Raw genomic sequence first — 12,414 nt, 5'->3', positions numbered from 1 at the left:
TAATTTTGTCTACAGTAGCAGTTGGAAGTGTTCTTTTAGATTTGCTTTTGTCACATCTCTTGGGTTCTTGAGATTTTGGTTCTCTGGTTTTATGTATTTTAGCAAGTGTACCACTCCAGAGTTAAACCAGTCACTCTCAGTAATCTGACTTTTATTCTGCCTGACTTTATGTCACAAACTGTGTGATCTTTAATACATGATTGACACCACTCCCTGCTAACCGCTTTAAATTAGTCACATATGAGTCTTTACTTTTTTCTGTACTCTGAGCTCTAGTGAAGAATGTGTGCCTTTCATATGTAACATTTCTGCTGGGTGCACAGTACGCTGCAGATTTATTAATCAAAACTTATGTCACCCCATTGCTTTATCTGCATTGTCATCGAAGTGAAAAATATTAAATACCTCTCTTGCTTCTCCACTTGCCACATAAAGAAACCATGCTGGCTAAAGTCTCTTCATCTTTCTAGTCTGGTCCCCTAACAATGCAGTACAGCTCACATTCTCCAGTTCTCTGCAGCATGTCTTTCATTTGACAACTGTCCTGGTCCATTTTTCGCTTCGCCATTTCATTTTCAGTATCTTTTTGAACCCCATGTTACTTTGCTGATGCAAGCTTTGTACAGTAACACCACAGGAGACCAAAGTCTGCCGCAAGAAACCTTCCCCCAGTACTGCAACTGTTGACAACTCCTAAACACAAAATTTATACCACCTTACAATGCTTCTCTCCTGATATTTCCCAGAGCGGCTTCTTCTGTGCTCATACTAATAGGGCATTTTGCTTTTTTCTCCTAACACAGTTGGAGCACTGCTGCCTTAGATCAGGGCTTGTGCTTAAGGACTGATACTGGGATCTTTCCAGCTGTTTAGGAGCAGGGTTGGGGAACCCGTGGCCTGCAGGTGTTGTTGGACTACAACTCTCATCATCCCACAACAGCAGAGCTTAGCTCTCTGTGTTTGGAGGATCCAAACATAGTTGCTCAAATTAGCAATTCTGTTCCTGGAAAATTCCGTGCCTTGCATTCCATTGCTTGCTTTATTTATTTAACTTTATAAGCTCCTTCTCTCACAAAAGTGACCTGCAGCAACCCAGGAAAATAGTATAAAGACTAAAACCAACTATAACAAACACAAGCAAAAACACCTCTATTCAGATAGCCAGCTCTGGGAGGAGGTGTGTGATTTCTCAGCTGCAGCAGGCTTGGAACAGGTGAGGGTCGCTTGCCTCATCAGACCCAGGTGCTGCAATCAGCATTCAAAGCACCAAAGGGAAGCAGAGCTGAGGGGCTGTGTCTGCTCAACTGCCCATGTCGATGAACATCAGCTTGGATTCTCCTGGACCTCTATGGGACTGTGCTTCGGGTTTGACTCTGGACTATATCTTGCCTGCTGGACTTCAGACTTGACCCTGAACATTGCTTCCTGACCGTTGGACTCTGCTTGTGTGGATTGACCCCCTCAGACTCTGAATGTTGGACTCGGCATACTGACCAGGTAGGCCAGAGGTTCAGGACAAAGGCGAGGGTAAAGTGATTTATCTCCAGCATACAGCAGAAATTCCACAACTTAGGGGTTGCCATAGATATCACCCTCTCCCAGTGGTGGGAGGTGCTAGAAGACTTTTCTTCCTTGGAGGTTTTTAAGCAGAGGTTGTATGCCCATCTGCCATGGATGGTTTTGTTGTGATTCCTGCATTGCAGGGAGTTGGACTAGATGACCCTCAGGGTCCTTTCCAACCCTGCAGTTATATACAGTGGTACCTCAGGTTACATACGCTTCAGGTTACATACGCTTCAGGTTACAGACTCCGCTAACCCAGAAATAGTGCTTCAGGTTAAGAACTTTGCTTCAGGGTGAGAACAGAAATCGTGCTTTGGCAACGCGGCGGCAGCAGGAGGCCCCATTAGCTAAAGTGGTGCTTCAGTTTAAGAACAGTTTCAGGTTAAGAATGGACCTCTGGAACGAATTAAGTACTTAACCTGAGGTACCACTGTACTTCTAGGATTCTACCAGTACACAGAATGTGGCGGTCAAGTCCTCTCTGTCCAAAAGGTGTCATAGCTAGTGAACCAACCATAGCTGCAAACACGCACCCCAACATCTTTAGATGAAGATAATTTTGTATTTCTAGTATAAACTAAGCAATCAAAAGCATGCATAGGTAAGAAATGGTTGTCCAGGGCTAGAGGTACCAAGGATCCCACTTGGATAATTGATGTAGTAGTGAGAGGGGTCTAAGTATATAGATTTCTCCTAAACACGAAAGGCAATGCTAGCCAGATCTGGAGGGCACCATTTTGGCTACCCGATAATGAGGTGTCAGGAGAGATAAGGTGTTTAGGGTTAAGGCAGTTGCATAATGATGCTGCTTCTGGGAGGAAGGGGCTGTCAAAAGAGGGGGAGGCCAACCCACACTACCTTGATGGGTGTTTTGTCTTGGTGGAGATTTTTTTATAATGCAACTGTGTGTATATATAGTTTTAATCCTGTCAATGTTCCACTGTTTTTTAATTATTGGTTCTTAGCTGTTCTTAATTTTATCTGCAAGGCACTTCGAGTCCCTGTCAGGGAAGATGGCAGGGGTATAAATAAATATATAATAACAATATAACAACAGTGTCAGAGCAGAGGCACAGCTGCAGGGTTGCAATGAAAATGACAGATACTGTTGAGTGTGCTAGTTGGCTCTGCACAGGAAAGCTCCACATCCTTTTTGTTTTTTTATGTGAAACCAGCCGGCCTGTTCCAGAACACAATGAGAATGGACATGATCCTCTGGAAAGCCACACAGCTCCCATTTATCACAAAAGAGCATCCACAGGGGGAAAGTTTCTCAAAGAATCGTGCTCGGCATGCTCTTCTGGAAAAGACTGGGAAATCTGTTTCTGGAAGTGCTGATTTCTGCCAGCTGGGGGCTGTTTAATTTTCTGCTCATCTCCCCAAAAGGCAGAAGCCAGCTTGCATCACTTTATATCATGCAATCCTGCTGGGAAATTAACTAGGGAAAGGCAGAGGTGATGAAATACAGGCCACACAAGGCTTGCCTGAGTCACTGGCCTCTTTAGTCACAATTTGAGTTCTATAGTGCACAGAACATAGGACTACCAACTCTCCCCACCCCTTTCCAGGACAACTCCTTTTTGGGCTGCGTGACAGATAGAAAGTAAGTGATATTTTTACTCAGCAGGAAGTTGATGAGATTCATCCTCTGAATGTCATCCAGTCATGCTCAGCATTAAAAGCTCAGAATCCTCTCGGAAATAAAAGTTGGCAACCCCACAAGAGACGGCCTTAGCAAGTGGAGGCGTAGGGAATGTGGCAGTGCAGCATTTGGCTCATACAAGGTGGACACTGTAACAACAGGATACTGTCAACTAGGTGGGCCATGGGCCTGATCCAGCACGTTCTTCTTATGTTGAGTTTGGACTTCAGGCTCTGTTAGGTCTATCCCAGTTTTGGAAAACTCACTTGTGATAGCAGAACCCCATTTTTACCAGCAAACCTAATGGTCTGGGCATTTAGGATGTTAAATAGTTTTGATTATCAAAGAAAACTGAACCCATGGCATAAATAGGAAGATGTGGGTTGATCTGCTGAGGATGTGTAGGAATGGAAACGGATGATCTATCCCCTCCAGCCCTATGATGTCTATCTTAAACTTGAAGCAGGAATGCAGCTCTGAGCAATGCACAATATCCCCCCCCCAATGTTCAGTGGATTCAAAGGGACCCCCATGGCATGGTCCCTCGTTGGCCTGCAGGAAGACTGAATGTGGCTTTTCTGTGCCTGATGTTGGCACCAGGCTGCAGTGGAGGTAATGTCAGGATAAATCCCTCATTCGTTTCTCTTGTTCTTCCTCCCTTTGCCAGCAACTGTGGGGAAATGCTGCACAAAATGTCCACATCATGTCATAAAGCCCTGGCCCAAGAGAGTGAGCAGTGCCAAAGAACATCCGCCAAGCAGTTTGTAATGAGAGTCCAGGTGGGTGCCAGACACAAAATCAATGAGGTGTCCTTCAGGAGTGTAGCACATGCAGGAGCTGGAGAGCTGTAACAGGAAACTGCTCAGAACACAAGCTGAAATTCATGTCCTGCTGGGGCAAAGATGGCCAATAGCAAGGCAGGATGTGTCAGCGATTGCTCACCCTGCGCATGGGGGTTGGCATGGAAATGTTCGAGAGAGATGTTTGGAAAAGAGATTCTTACTGTCTTGTAACGAAGTTAGCACAATGGTGATTGCTCCAAGCAGATTAAAACTTGGTTAGATTTGCATCTGCCCTCATTCACCTTTAAACAAATGTTTCCCATGAAAATATTTAGGCTAGAATAAATCATAGAAACTTAGCTTTGCAAATAAGTGAATGTTCTACTCACATAGTTTCAGAAGTAACAGCAAACAAGTCTCCATCTTTTGGCATTACAGTAAAAGTAAATAAGAAAAAAGGTTCCAAATGTATTTGAAAGAAAAGTACTTGCAAAAAGGATCATGCAATCTTTGGGTTAGCAAAGATACAGGCTTTAAATATCTCCCTTTTGGAGAGATTCAAGTTCACTTGGTTTTTCTTGCAGCTTAGTCATTGGCTGCATGGCCCCTTGCTCACAAACAATACAGTAGCCTTTCAAAAGTTTGAAGCTATTTGCATGCCAGCCTCATGCCACGAACCTTTGTCATTTCTAACACATTCCCTTTCCCTGCATATTCCAAATGGCTGATTTTATGCTTTAAGCAGGGATGGGGAACCCATGTGGCTGTCCGGAAGCTGGGAACGATATGTAAATTGCCTTGAGACTAATGTAGACGGAGATACATAAATTCATAAAGTAAAAAATAAAAAATGAACTGCAATTCCCATCATCCCTAAATATTAGCTGTGCTTGCTGGGATTGATGGGAGTTTTAGTCCAACAATCTCTGGAGGGCGCCAGGTTAGCCACTGCGCTATGGCTTCTGTTTCATCATGAAATGTGGACTTGTATTGGACTCCTTGTGAGGCTTTGCCAAAGTCATTCATATGTGATGCCAATGTTGCATCATAGCATGGGCAATGGGAAGAGCTAGTAGAAATGGCCAGCTATGAAAAAGAGTTTGTCCAACTCCTTTCATGGTTGCATTATTTGGTGCCACTTAGTTGCTGGTTAGTTACTGGAAACTGCATTTTGTTTCATTGGTGTGTAGATGGATATGACAACAAAAGCTGACCCTGCACATTTAGAGCTATGCGCTCACCACCACTGATGGCCTAGGGTCATAGAGGCCTCCTGCCTGCTAGCCTAGCAAGACATTCTCTCTTTCCATATTGAAAACCATTGAACCTCCACCTCACTTTATGAAGCAGCTCAAGAAGCACGATGTTGAATATGGGAAAGAGATGGGGGTGGAGTGGTGGTGGGGAATGAATCACACTTCCAAGGTTTCATTTGGTGTGCTTCTATTGCACTTTGATCCATCCAATTATCCGAAAGGAGCCTGACTTGCAGAAAGGGCTTTAAATCCAGCAGACCTAGTGTGAAGCAGCACTCTGATACCTGTGGTTCTTGATGCTGGGTCAATGAGGAAAGGCAATGGGGGCAAACCTTTCAAGAGATGATGAACTACATTGATTGGTACCTGCCAGCTGCTTTGCCTGAAATAGACTGAACAAGGGAGGTGTAGCAGCTGCAGGAGGAGAGAGGCGCTCTGCCTTGAATTCAGGCACTGCAGCGCAGACATGGGATAATTGCTGAGGAATGGGTGTACAATGGCTCTCACTGATGTCTTCCTAGGCTGTGGCCTCACTCCAACACTACAGCAGTGGGTCTGTGCATTGCTCTGTCCTAACATTCGGGTTGCCTCTGGCCAGCCAATGGGGAGGAGACCGTTAGCCTGTGACATAGGAGCCAACTTTTAGGCGCTGAGGTCCCTTCACCCCCCAATATTTTTTTTGAGGGGGCTGCCCCCCCAGTTGATGGGCATTGCCATTCAAAAGGTATGTGTGGCCAGCATGTTCTGATCTATTGTGCAGGGTGGGGCTTCCCAGGGCCCCCCAATATTTTATTCAAGTTGTGTGACATAACACACAAGGAAGTTTAGTCAGTCGTGTCCCTGCCCACACCATCCTCATGCCTACTTAGGGGGCTACAACTTGCACGCCATTGCTGGCTTGTCATTGCTCATCAAACTGCTATAGGTTCATGAACTGTGTGAAATGCACAAACCCATTGGGAGAGAAGCTTAAGTAATGAATGACCACCAGTGGCGTAGCGTGGGGGGTGCAGGGGGGGCCGGCCGCACCGGGCGCAACATCTGGGGGTTAGGGTTAGGGGGCGCAAATCCACGGGTTAGGGGGCGCAAATTACTTGCCTTGCCCCGAGTGCTGACAACCCACGCTACGCCACTGATGACCACTGGCAAAACAGCTATGAGTGTGCAGGGTGGGTCTACCTACAGAAGATCCTCTTGTGCAGCAGCTGCCTTTGGCTAGAGTCCCCCCAGCCCCACATTCTTCACCGTCAAAGAACCTTTTCATGAATTGGGGGGGGCAGTGGCATAGCGTGGGGGGTGCAGGGGGGCCGGCCGCACCGGGTGCAACATCTGGGGGTTAGGGTTAGGGGGCGCAAATCCACGGGTTAGGGGGTGCAAATTACTTGCCTTGCCCCGGGTGCTGACAACCCACACTACGCCACTGGGGGGGGGGTCTGCCCATTCATTTTCTGCCTTCTTCCCATAGGAACCTACCCACCCCCCGTTGTTGGTCTTAAGTAGCACAAAACGGTGTGGCATCCCTCTCATTTTCACCTGGGTTTCTCTGAGAGCATTTTCTGGCCTCAGCAGATTGCTGTCTGTAGTGGAGTTTGAATTACATGGGTCACTGAGCATTAGGCTTGCTCCTCCGCTGCATAGCCATTCCCTGGAGCCTCATGGAAGATTTGGAGGGAGGAAGAGCGCGTAGCGCAACCCCCCCCTCCAAACATCATGATTCATGATATATTGCCAGGTAAGAATTATTAAACTGATATCATTATATGGACTTCAAACCGGTTTTGGACGACATACTGATATATCACTCAGTCTGCTGATTTAAGATTGTCTAGCATCAGTGCTTTTTTAAATGGGGTATGCAGGGGTATGCATACCCCTAAACATGTGTGAATCTAAGTTTGGCCTCATGGGGGGGCAGTATTTCGATATGAGTAGGAAAATGAGAGTACCCCTAAACATTTTTTTTTTTTTTAGAAAAAAGCACTGTCTAGCACCATGCCTTCCCCCAACAATACTAGTCATCATTAGGCTCTTGGATTTCTTGAATAACCTTTCAGCAGCAGTGAAAGGATCGTGTTTTATTGTATGTCATGGTACAGATCTGGAAAGGGGTGGATCCTTCCTGTGCAGTCTTGGGATCTCTGCTACGGAATGCCATGTGTTTGTGTGTGGCTGCATGCTGGCTGAAATGTTGTGCCTCCTTTCTCAAGTATGCCGAGAGAACTCCTTCCTGCAGTTCAATAGCCCTCTGTGTGTAGGCAGCACAACTTTTTTTGTACATGTTAACAAAGAAGTAAAATAAGGACACTATAGAATTTGAAGCGCTAGATTTTATAGTTGCTCTTCACACGTCCACAAACACACACACAAACAAACCTACCTCTCTGCTTACAAAGTTTGCAAAGCCAGCCAAGAAAGATGACCTCTTATGTGTACCAAAAGCGAACAGAGCTTTTTTTCTGTTGAAATTGCTTTATTTTTGAATCCATAAATATTTGTTACTGACAAAAGTGGAAAAAAATCCTTAAGACTCTAATTTTTTTAATTTTTTTACTAAACCGGTAATAGTTTTGTTTACAGTACCTACAGAATGTGCTTTTACAGGTAAGTATAACAACAAGGATAATACAGAGAAAAACAGTCAAATACTGCTGCCTCGAAGCTTAATGCGTAACCAAGAGTCTGTGCAAAGATACAGATAACAAATGTACTTTCTTGTCAGAACTACTGAAGAATAAACATGGATTCCATAAACTGGGCTAAAGCACAAAGAGGGCTGGACATTCAACCTTCCCCTCAGGAAATAGCTATCCCCCAAATTAAGCTGGTTACAATAAGATTTGGTTTCCTTGGAGAAGAGAAACTCTTGCTAAAGGATTCCTTGTCAGCTTATGGAATGAAGGCTTGAAGAAGCGACTGCAAAGCATGTGGTTAGAGCAACAGTAAGGCGCAGTTCTACACCATTGGTGAGAACTTCCACAAATCATGAAAGGTCACAAAAAGAGACACCAAATGCCATTTTCGCTAACTAATGAGATAATGGACTTTTTAGTCCCCCCCTCCCCAGATTTACATAAATATAATAAGAACAGAATATGTCTGTCTCCCTTCATTCTCACAGGCCTTTGGCAGATGAAGTATAATGTTTGGAAATGATTCCACCTGCTGCCTCTACAACTCAGTGAAGACACCTCAGAGATGATGCTGGACCATCCTGTTGATTAGCAGTAAACATACAACATACAGGTAGCTATTATTTGAGAACTGAGCCAATCCAGAGTTATTGCTGAGATGTTTCTGGGAGAGCATTACATTAGTTTTTGAAGTTTTAACCCTTGTGAAAAATTAACACAGGGAACTGAGATGGTTCCAATGGAGGTCAAGCTCAAGCTGGCTAACAAGTCACAGAGTTAGAACTGTTATCTTTGTTAATGTTCCTCAGCATCCAATAGATGGTTTATTGTGTGAAATGTGCCTTCCATATAGTCAGGGTAGGCCAGGATGACTGATATCTTTAGTTGTTCTGAATCAATAATCATTGTTTGCTGAATAGGAAACCATAGCGCAGGGCTGGGGTCCTCCTCCTCTCCAGGTATTTATGGACCAACTTCCATCAGGCCCAGCCAGGGTAGCTATAAGGGTCTGGGATGATGGGAGTTGTAGCCCAGCAACACCTGAAGGCTCCAAGGTTTCCCTGCCACAGGGTATTTTAGCCACACTCTTTTGCTCACAACTTCAAGGCCACTCTCATGTCACTGCATGGCACCCACCTCTGCATTGCCAAATATGATGTTTGCACATTGTCACTTATACCAAGATGAACTAGAATCGGAGGGCTAATTATTCCAGGGCTTTTCTCCCTTTGCTTTCAGATCACTTCAGCCTGTGATTAACATTTGATCATGGGAAGAAATGAGAATTTGAAGTGTGTTAAGGGGCTTGTATCTCAAGGCAAGAGATTCTTTAAAGAAGCAGGGCCAGTTCTTTCACCACTCTTACCCCCCAGCCCTGGAGCACCTCTTTCCTTCATACTCTCTTGCCCTCCAAACAAAACCCAGAAGAAGGATTTGGCTGCTCGATAGTTGCTCTATGTAGGCTGTCAGCTGGGTGGCTCACAGGCTGCATTGTGCACGTTGTCCAGAAGTGCAGGTAAGCAAAGGCAGCATTTGCAGTTCAGCCTAACTAGGGGGAGAATGACTTCCTCCCCTTTAACCCTGCAACACTTTTGAAAACCAGGGAAGTTTAAGAAAGGAACCCTAAAACATACACACAGGGGGTGGGGAGCTGTAGTGAAACACATTTAGGAAATGACATTTCCTGTGCATGCATTAAGATTGTTTTCTGTTTCATGGACTTCCTTCTGTCTATTTGTTCTGAGGACTGCACTATTTTATGAGTCCATCTTGAACTCTTTCTCATTCTTCCCAGTCTTGTTATATACTTGAACCCAACCCAGAGGAGTGTAATGCGGCTTGGCCTGTGCAAGAACTAACCTACAGGGGATGCTATAATCACAGGAGGAACCAACCAAGGCAGCTGTAGGACAATCTACTCTTGCAAGACACAGGTCAGAGAGGTGTTGCTGTTGGGTTTTGTTTTGTCTTTTTGCCTTACCCCTTTCCCTGGGAAAACTTGCTGTTTGCTGCTGAATTGGAAGAAATTTTGTTCGAGTTCCGGATTGGCGTTTGTTTCAATTCAGCAGTAAACAGTAGGTTTTCCTTGGGAAAGAAACCTTTCAGACTCGTGACTTGAATTCATGGGAGAAACTAAAGTGTGGGTGGGCCCTGTGTCAGGGCTTGCTGTTTGTGTACACATAAGATACTGATTTCATGGTAGCCATTCTGGAAAATTTTGTTGGAAGGTCAATGTGATAAAACGAAGGCTAAATAAAAACTAAAAACGGAAGTGCACACCTTAAAATGTGAAATTTGAAACCAGCAAATATGTTATACAGGGATACTTCACAGGGAGCTGTATTTGGCTCTGGTTTCCTGCCATGTGTGCACATGTTGCTGAACATAGGTGAAGCAACTAAAAGGGGGGAAAAAGGCTTTTTGACTGATTGTGGGGGAAGAACTGTCCATGCAGCCAGAAGTGCCTTTGAAATCTGCACTGTAGCGGCTCACTCAGCTACACAGACAAGCTCACATTTCAGTTAAAATTGGTTTGCCTTTAACTACAAATCTCTCCCGAACCCCACCTCTGGCTGCATACGTCGTTTTTGAGAGCCCTGTATTTTTGTGTAGAGCACTTGGATGTTTTTGTTTTAATAATCAAGCAATATATAAAATTCTGTCAAGTAAACAAATAAACAAATATTCATTCTAGTTCCCCATATGAGTAGATGAGCGAGATAATGGGGATGAATGTTCTAGCTTTGTCCTCTGTCGCTGTTGGGAAGGGCAAGTGTTTCTGATCTTTCCCATTTGAATATGCATATGTTTGTGTGCCATCTTCCTTAATGTACACATTTTTGCAAAGCGGTTTCACCCATACATGCCTTTTTATGCACACTCCTCCAATATATGCATTTCTGTATACATTACTTGAATGGACAACTGTGTTGCAAAATGCAGAGAACTGAATTTCTAAGGTTGGCTATGTTTTGGTTCACATATTGTTTCAGAAAGTATGAATTAGGTTGGTTCACCTTTAAATGCAAATGTCTCCCTTATCACTAATCTGCGTTCTCATTGCCCTCCATAAGTTGAAGGCAAATGTCTCCACCAGTAAACTGCCCTACTCATGTACGCTCGCCATGCAACTTAGTTTTAACTTGATTGGGGAGCCTATGTGAGCTCTATCCTTCCAACTTAGGGAGCATGACAGCAACAACAGTGGTGGTAAGGAGCTGGGGTACATCCCACTGCAGCCCACTGTTTCTCGTTGTGTGAGAGGTTCACAATCCAGTTATATGGGTATGTAGCTTTGTGGGGGTTTGCAGTCCTAGTTTCCTGCTGTCTGTTGCCTTTGGAACCAACCATCCATAAAGCAACCCTTTATCTGAATGTTTTCTGGAAACCATTAGGTTAAAAAACAACAACACCTTCCTGAGAAGTCCTCAAAGACTTTGTTGCTCTTATCAGAGTAGGGGAATTACTCCTGAAATGAGAAGGCTAAGGAGATGGCTCTGTGTTAGGCAGAAGAAACTGAACCGGTGAGATGTGATGAGGGAGATATCTGCTTAGAGGAAACATGTCCATGTGGTTTATTTTTGTATTTCCCACCAAGCTAAAAGCTCACATAACACACCTGCATTGGAAGTCTTAGTTGTCCTGCTGCAGCACTGGATTAAGTCAGGGCTCCTTTCCTTCTCCCTGAAATCACTGAGTAGAGCTTAGGAACTGAGCCTTCACAATCTCAGGAGGAAGAAAACACATGGAAGAGCAAGATGGCCACTCCATAACCATTGTGTGTGTGTGTATATATATATATATATATATGCAGGTTTTGGTGTCTTCGGGTGTCTTCCCGTGTAAGAGTTGGGGTGTCTAGGCGACGTTTCGACGAGGTCTCACTCGTCATCTTCAGGCTGGTGCTTTCGGCTTCTTGTTACTGGAACAGAGCAGGATCTCAGTGTTTGAGTTCCTATAAATACTGTTGAGGGGGTGTGGTGTATAGCCTCCAACGTTCTGGGCAGAGAGGAAGTTCCCAGGTTAGTGTGCCTTTTCTTCTTTTGTTCCTTAATTACTTGAGGGATATCTTGAGTGATTTCTTGAGTGATATTCTGAGTACCACTTAGGTGGGTCATTAGGTGTGGATTAGTTGCTAAAGCTTTCGTGTCTTGACCTCTTGAGCTTGTGAAGAGTTTTTCTGAGAAGATGGCTGTACTGCACTTAGTTGTGCTCTGGCTTGGCTTCGTGTATAGGGGCGAGCTGTGGTTTTGTGCCCTCTTTAACATGGAACATCACCACAAGAGAATAATCATGGAAGCCATCGAGATAGAGAAACACCCTCACAACATGAACAAGCGTGACGACACGTCCCGCCTGCCAGACATCTGGAAATTAGCCCTCCCCACAAAAACCGACACCAGAACCAGAGGCACACAGAACGCCATCACCAATCAACCACACCAGACCCAAACCCAGACCCTCTCCACAGATAAATTACAGACACTATCCAGTAGCCAAACCATAGTGGCACCTCCGGATGCTGCACCCCCCTGCAATCC

Source organism: Podarcis liolepis (genome assembly GCF_965112155.1).
Source record: "Podarcis liolepis genome assembly, chromosome: 2".
Classification (NCBI taxonomy): Eukaryota; Metazoa; Chordata; class Lepidosauria; order Squamata; family Lacertidae; genus Podarcis; species Podarcis liolepis.
This window is presented reverse-complemented; position numbering follows the sequence as displayed.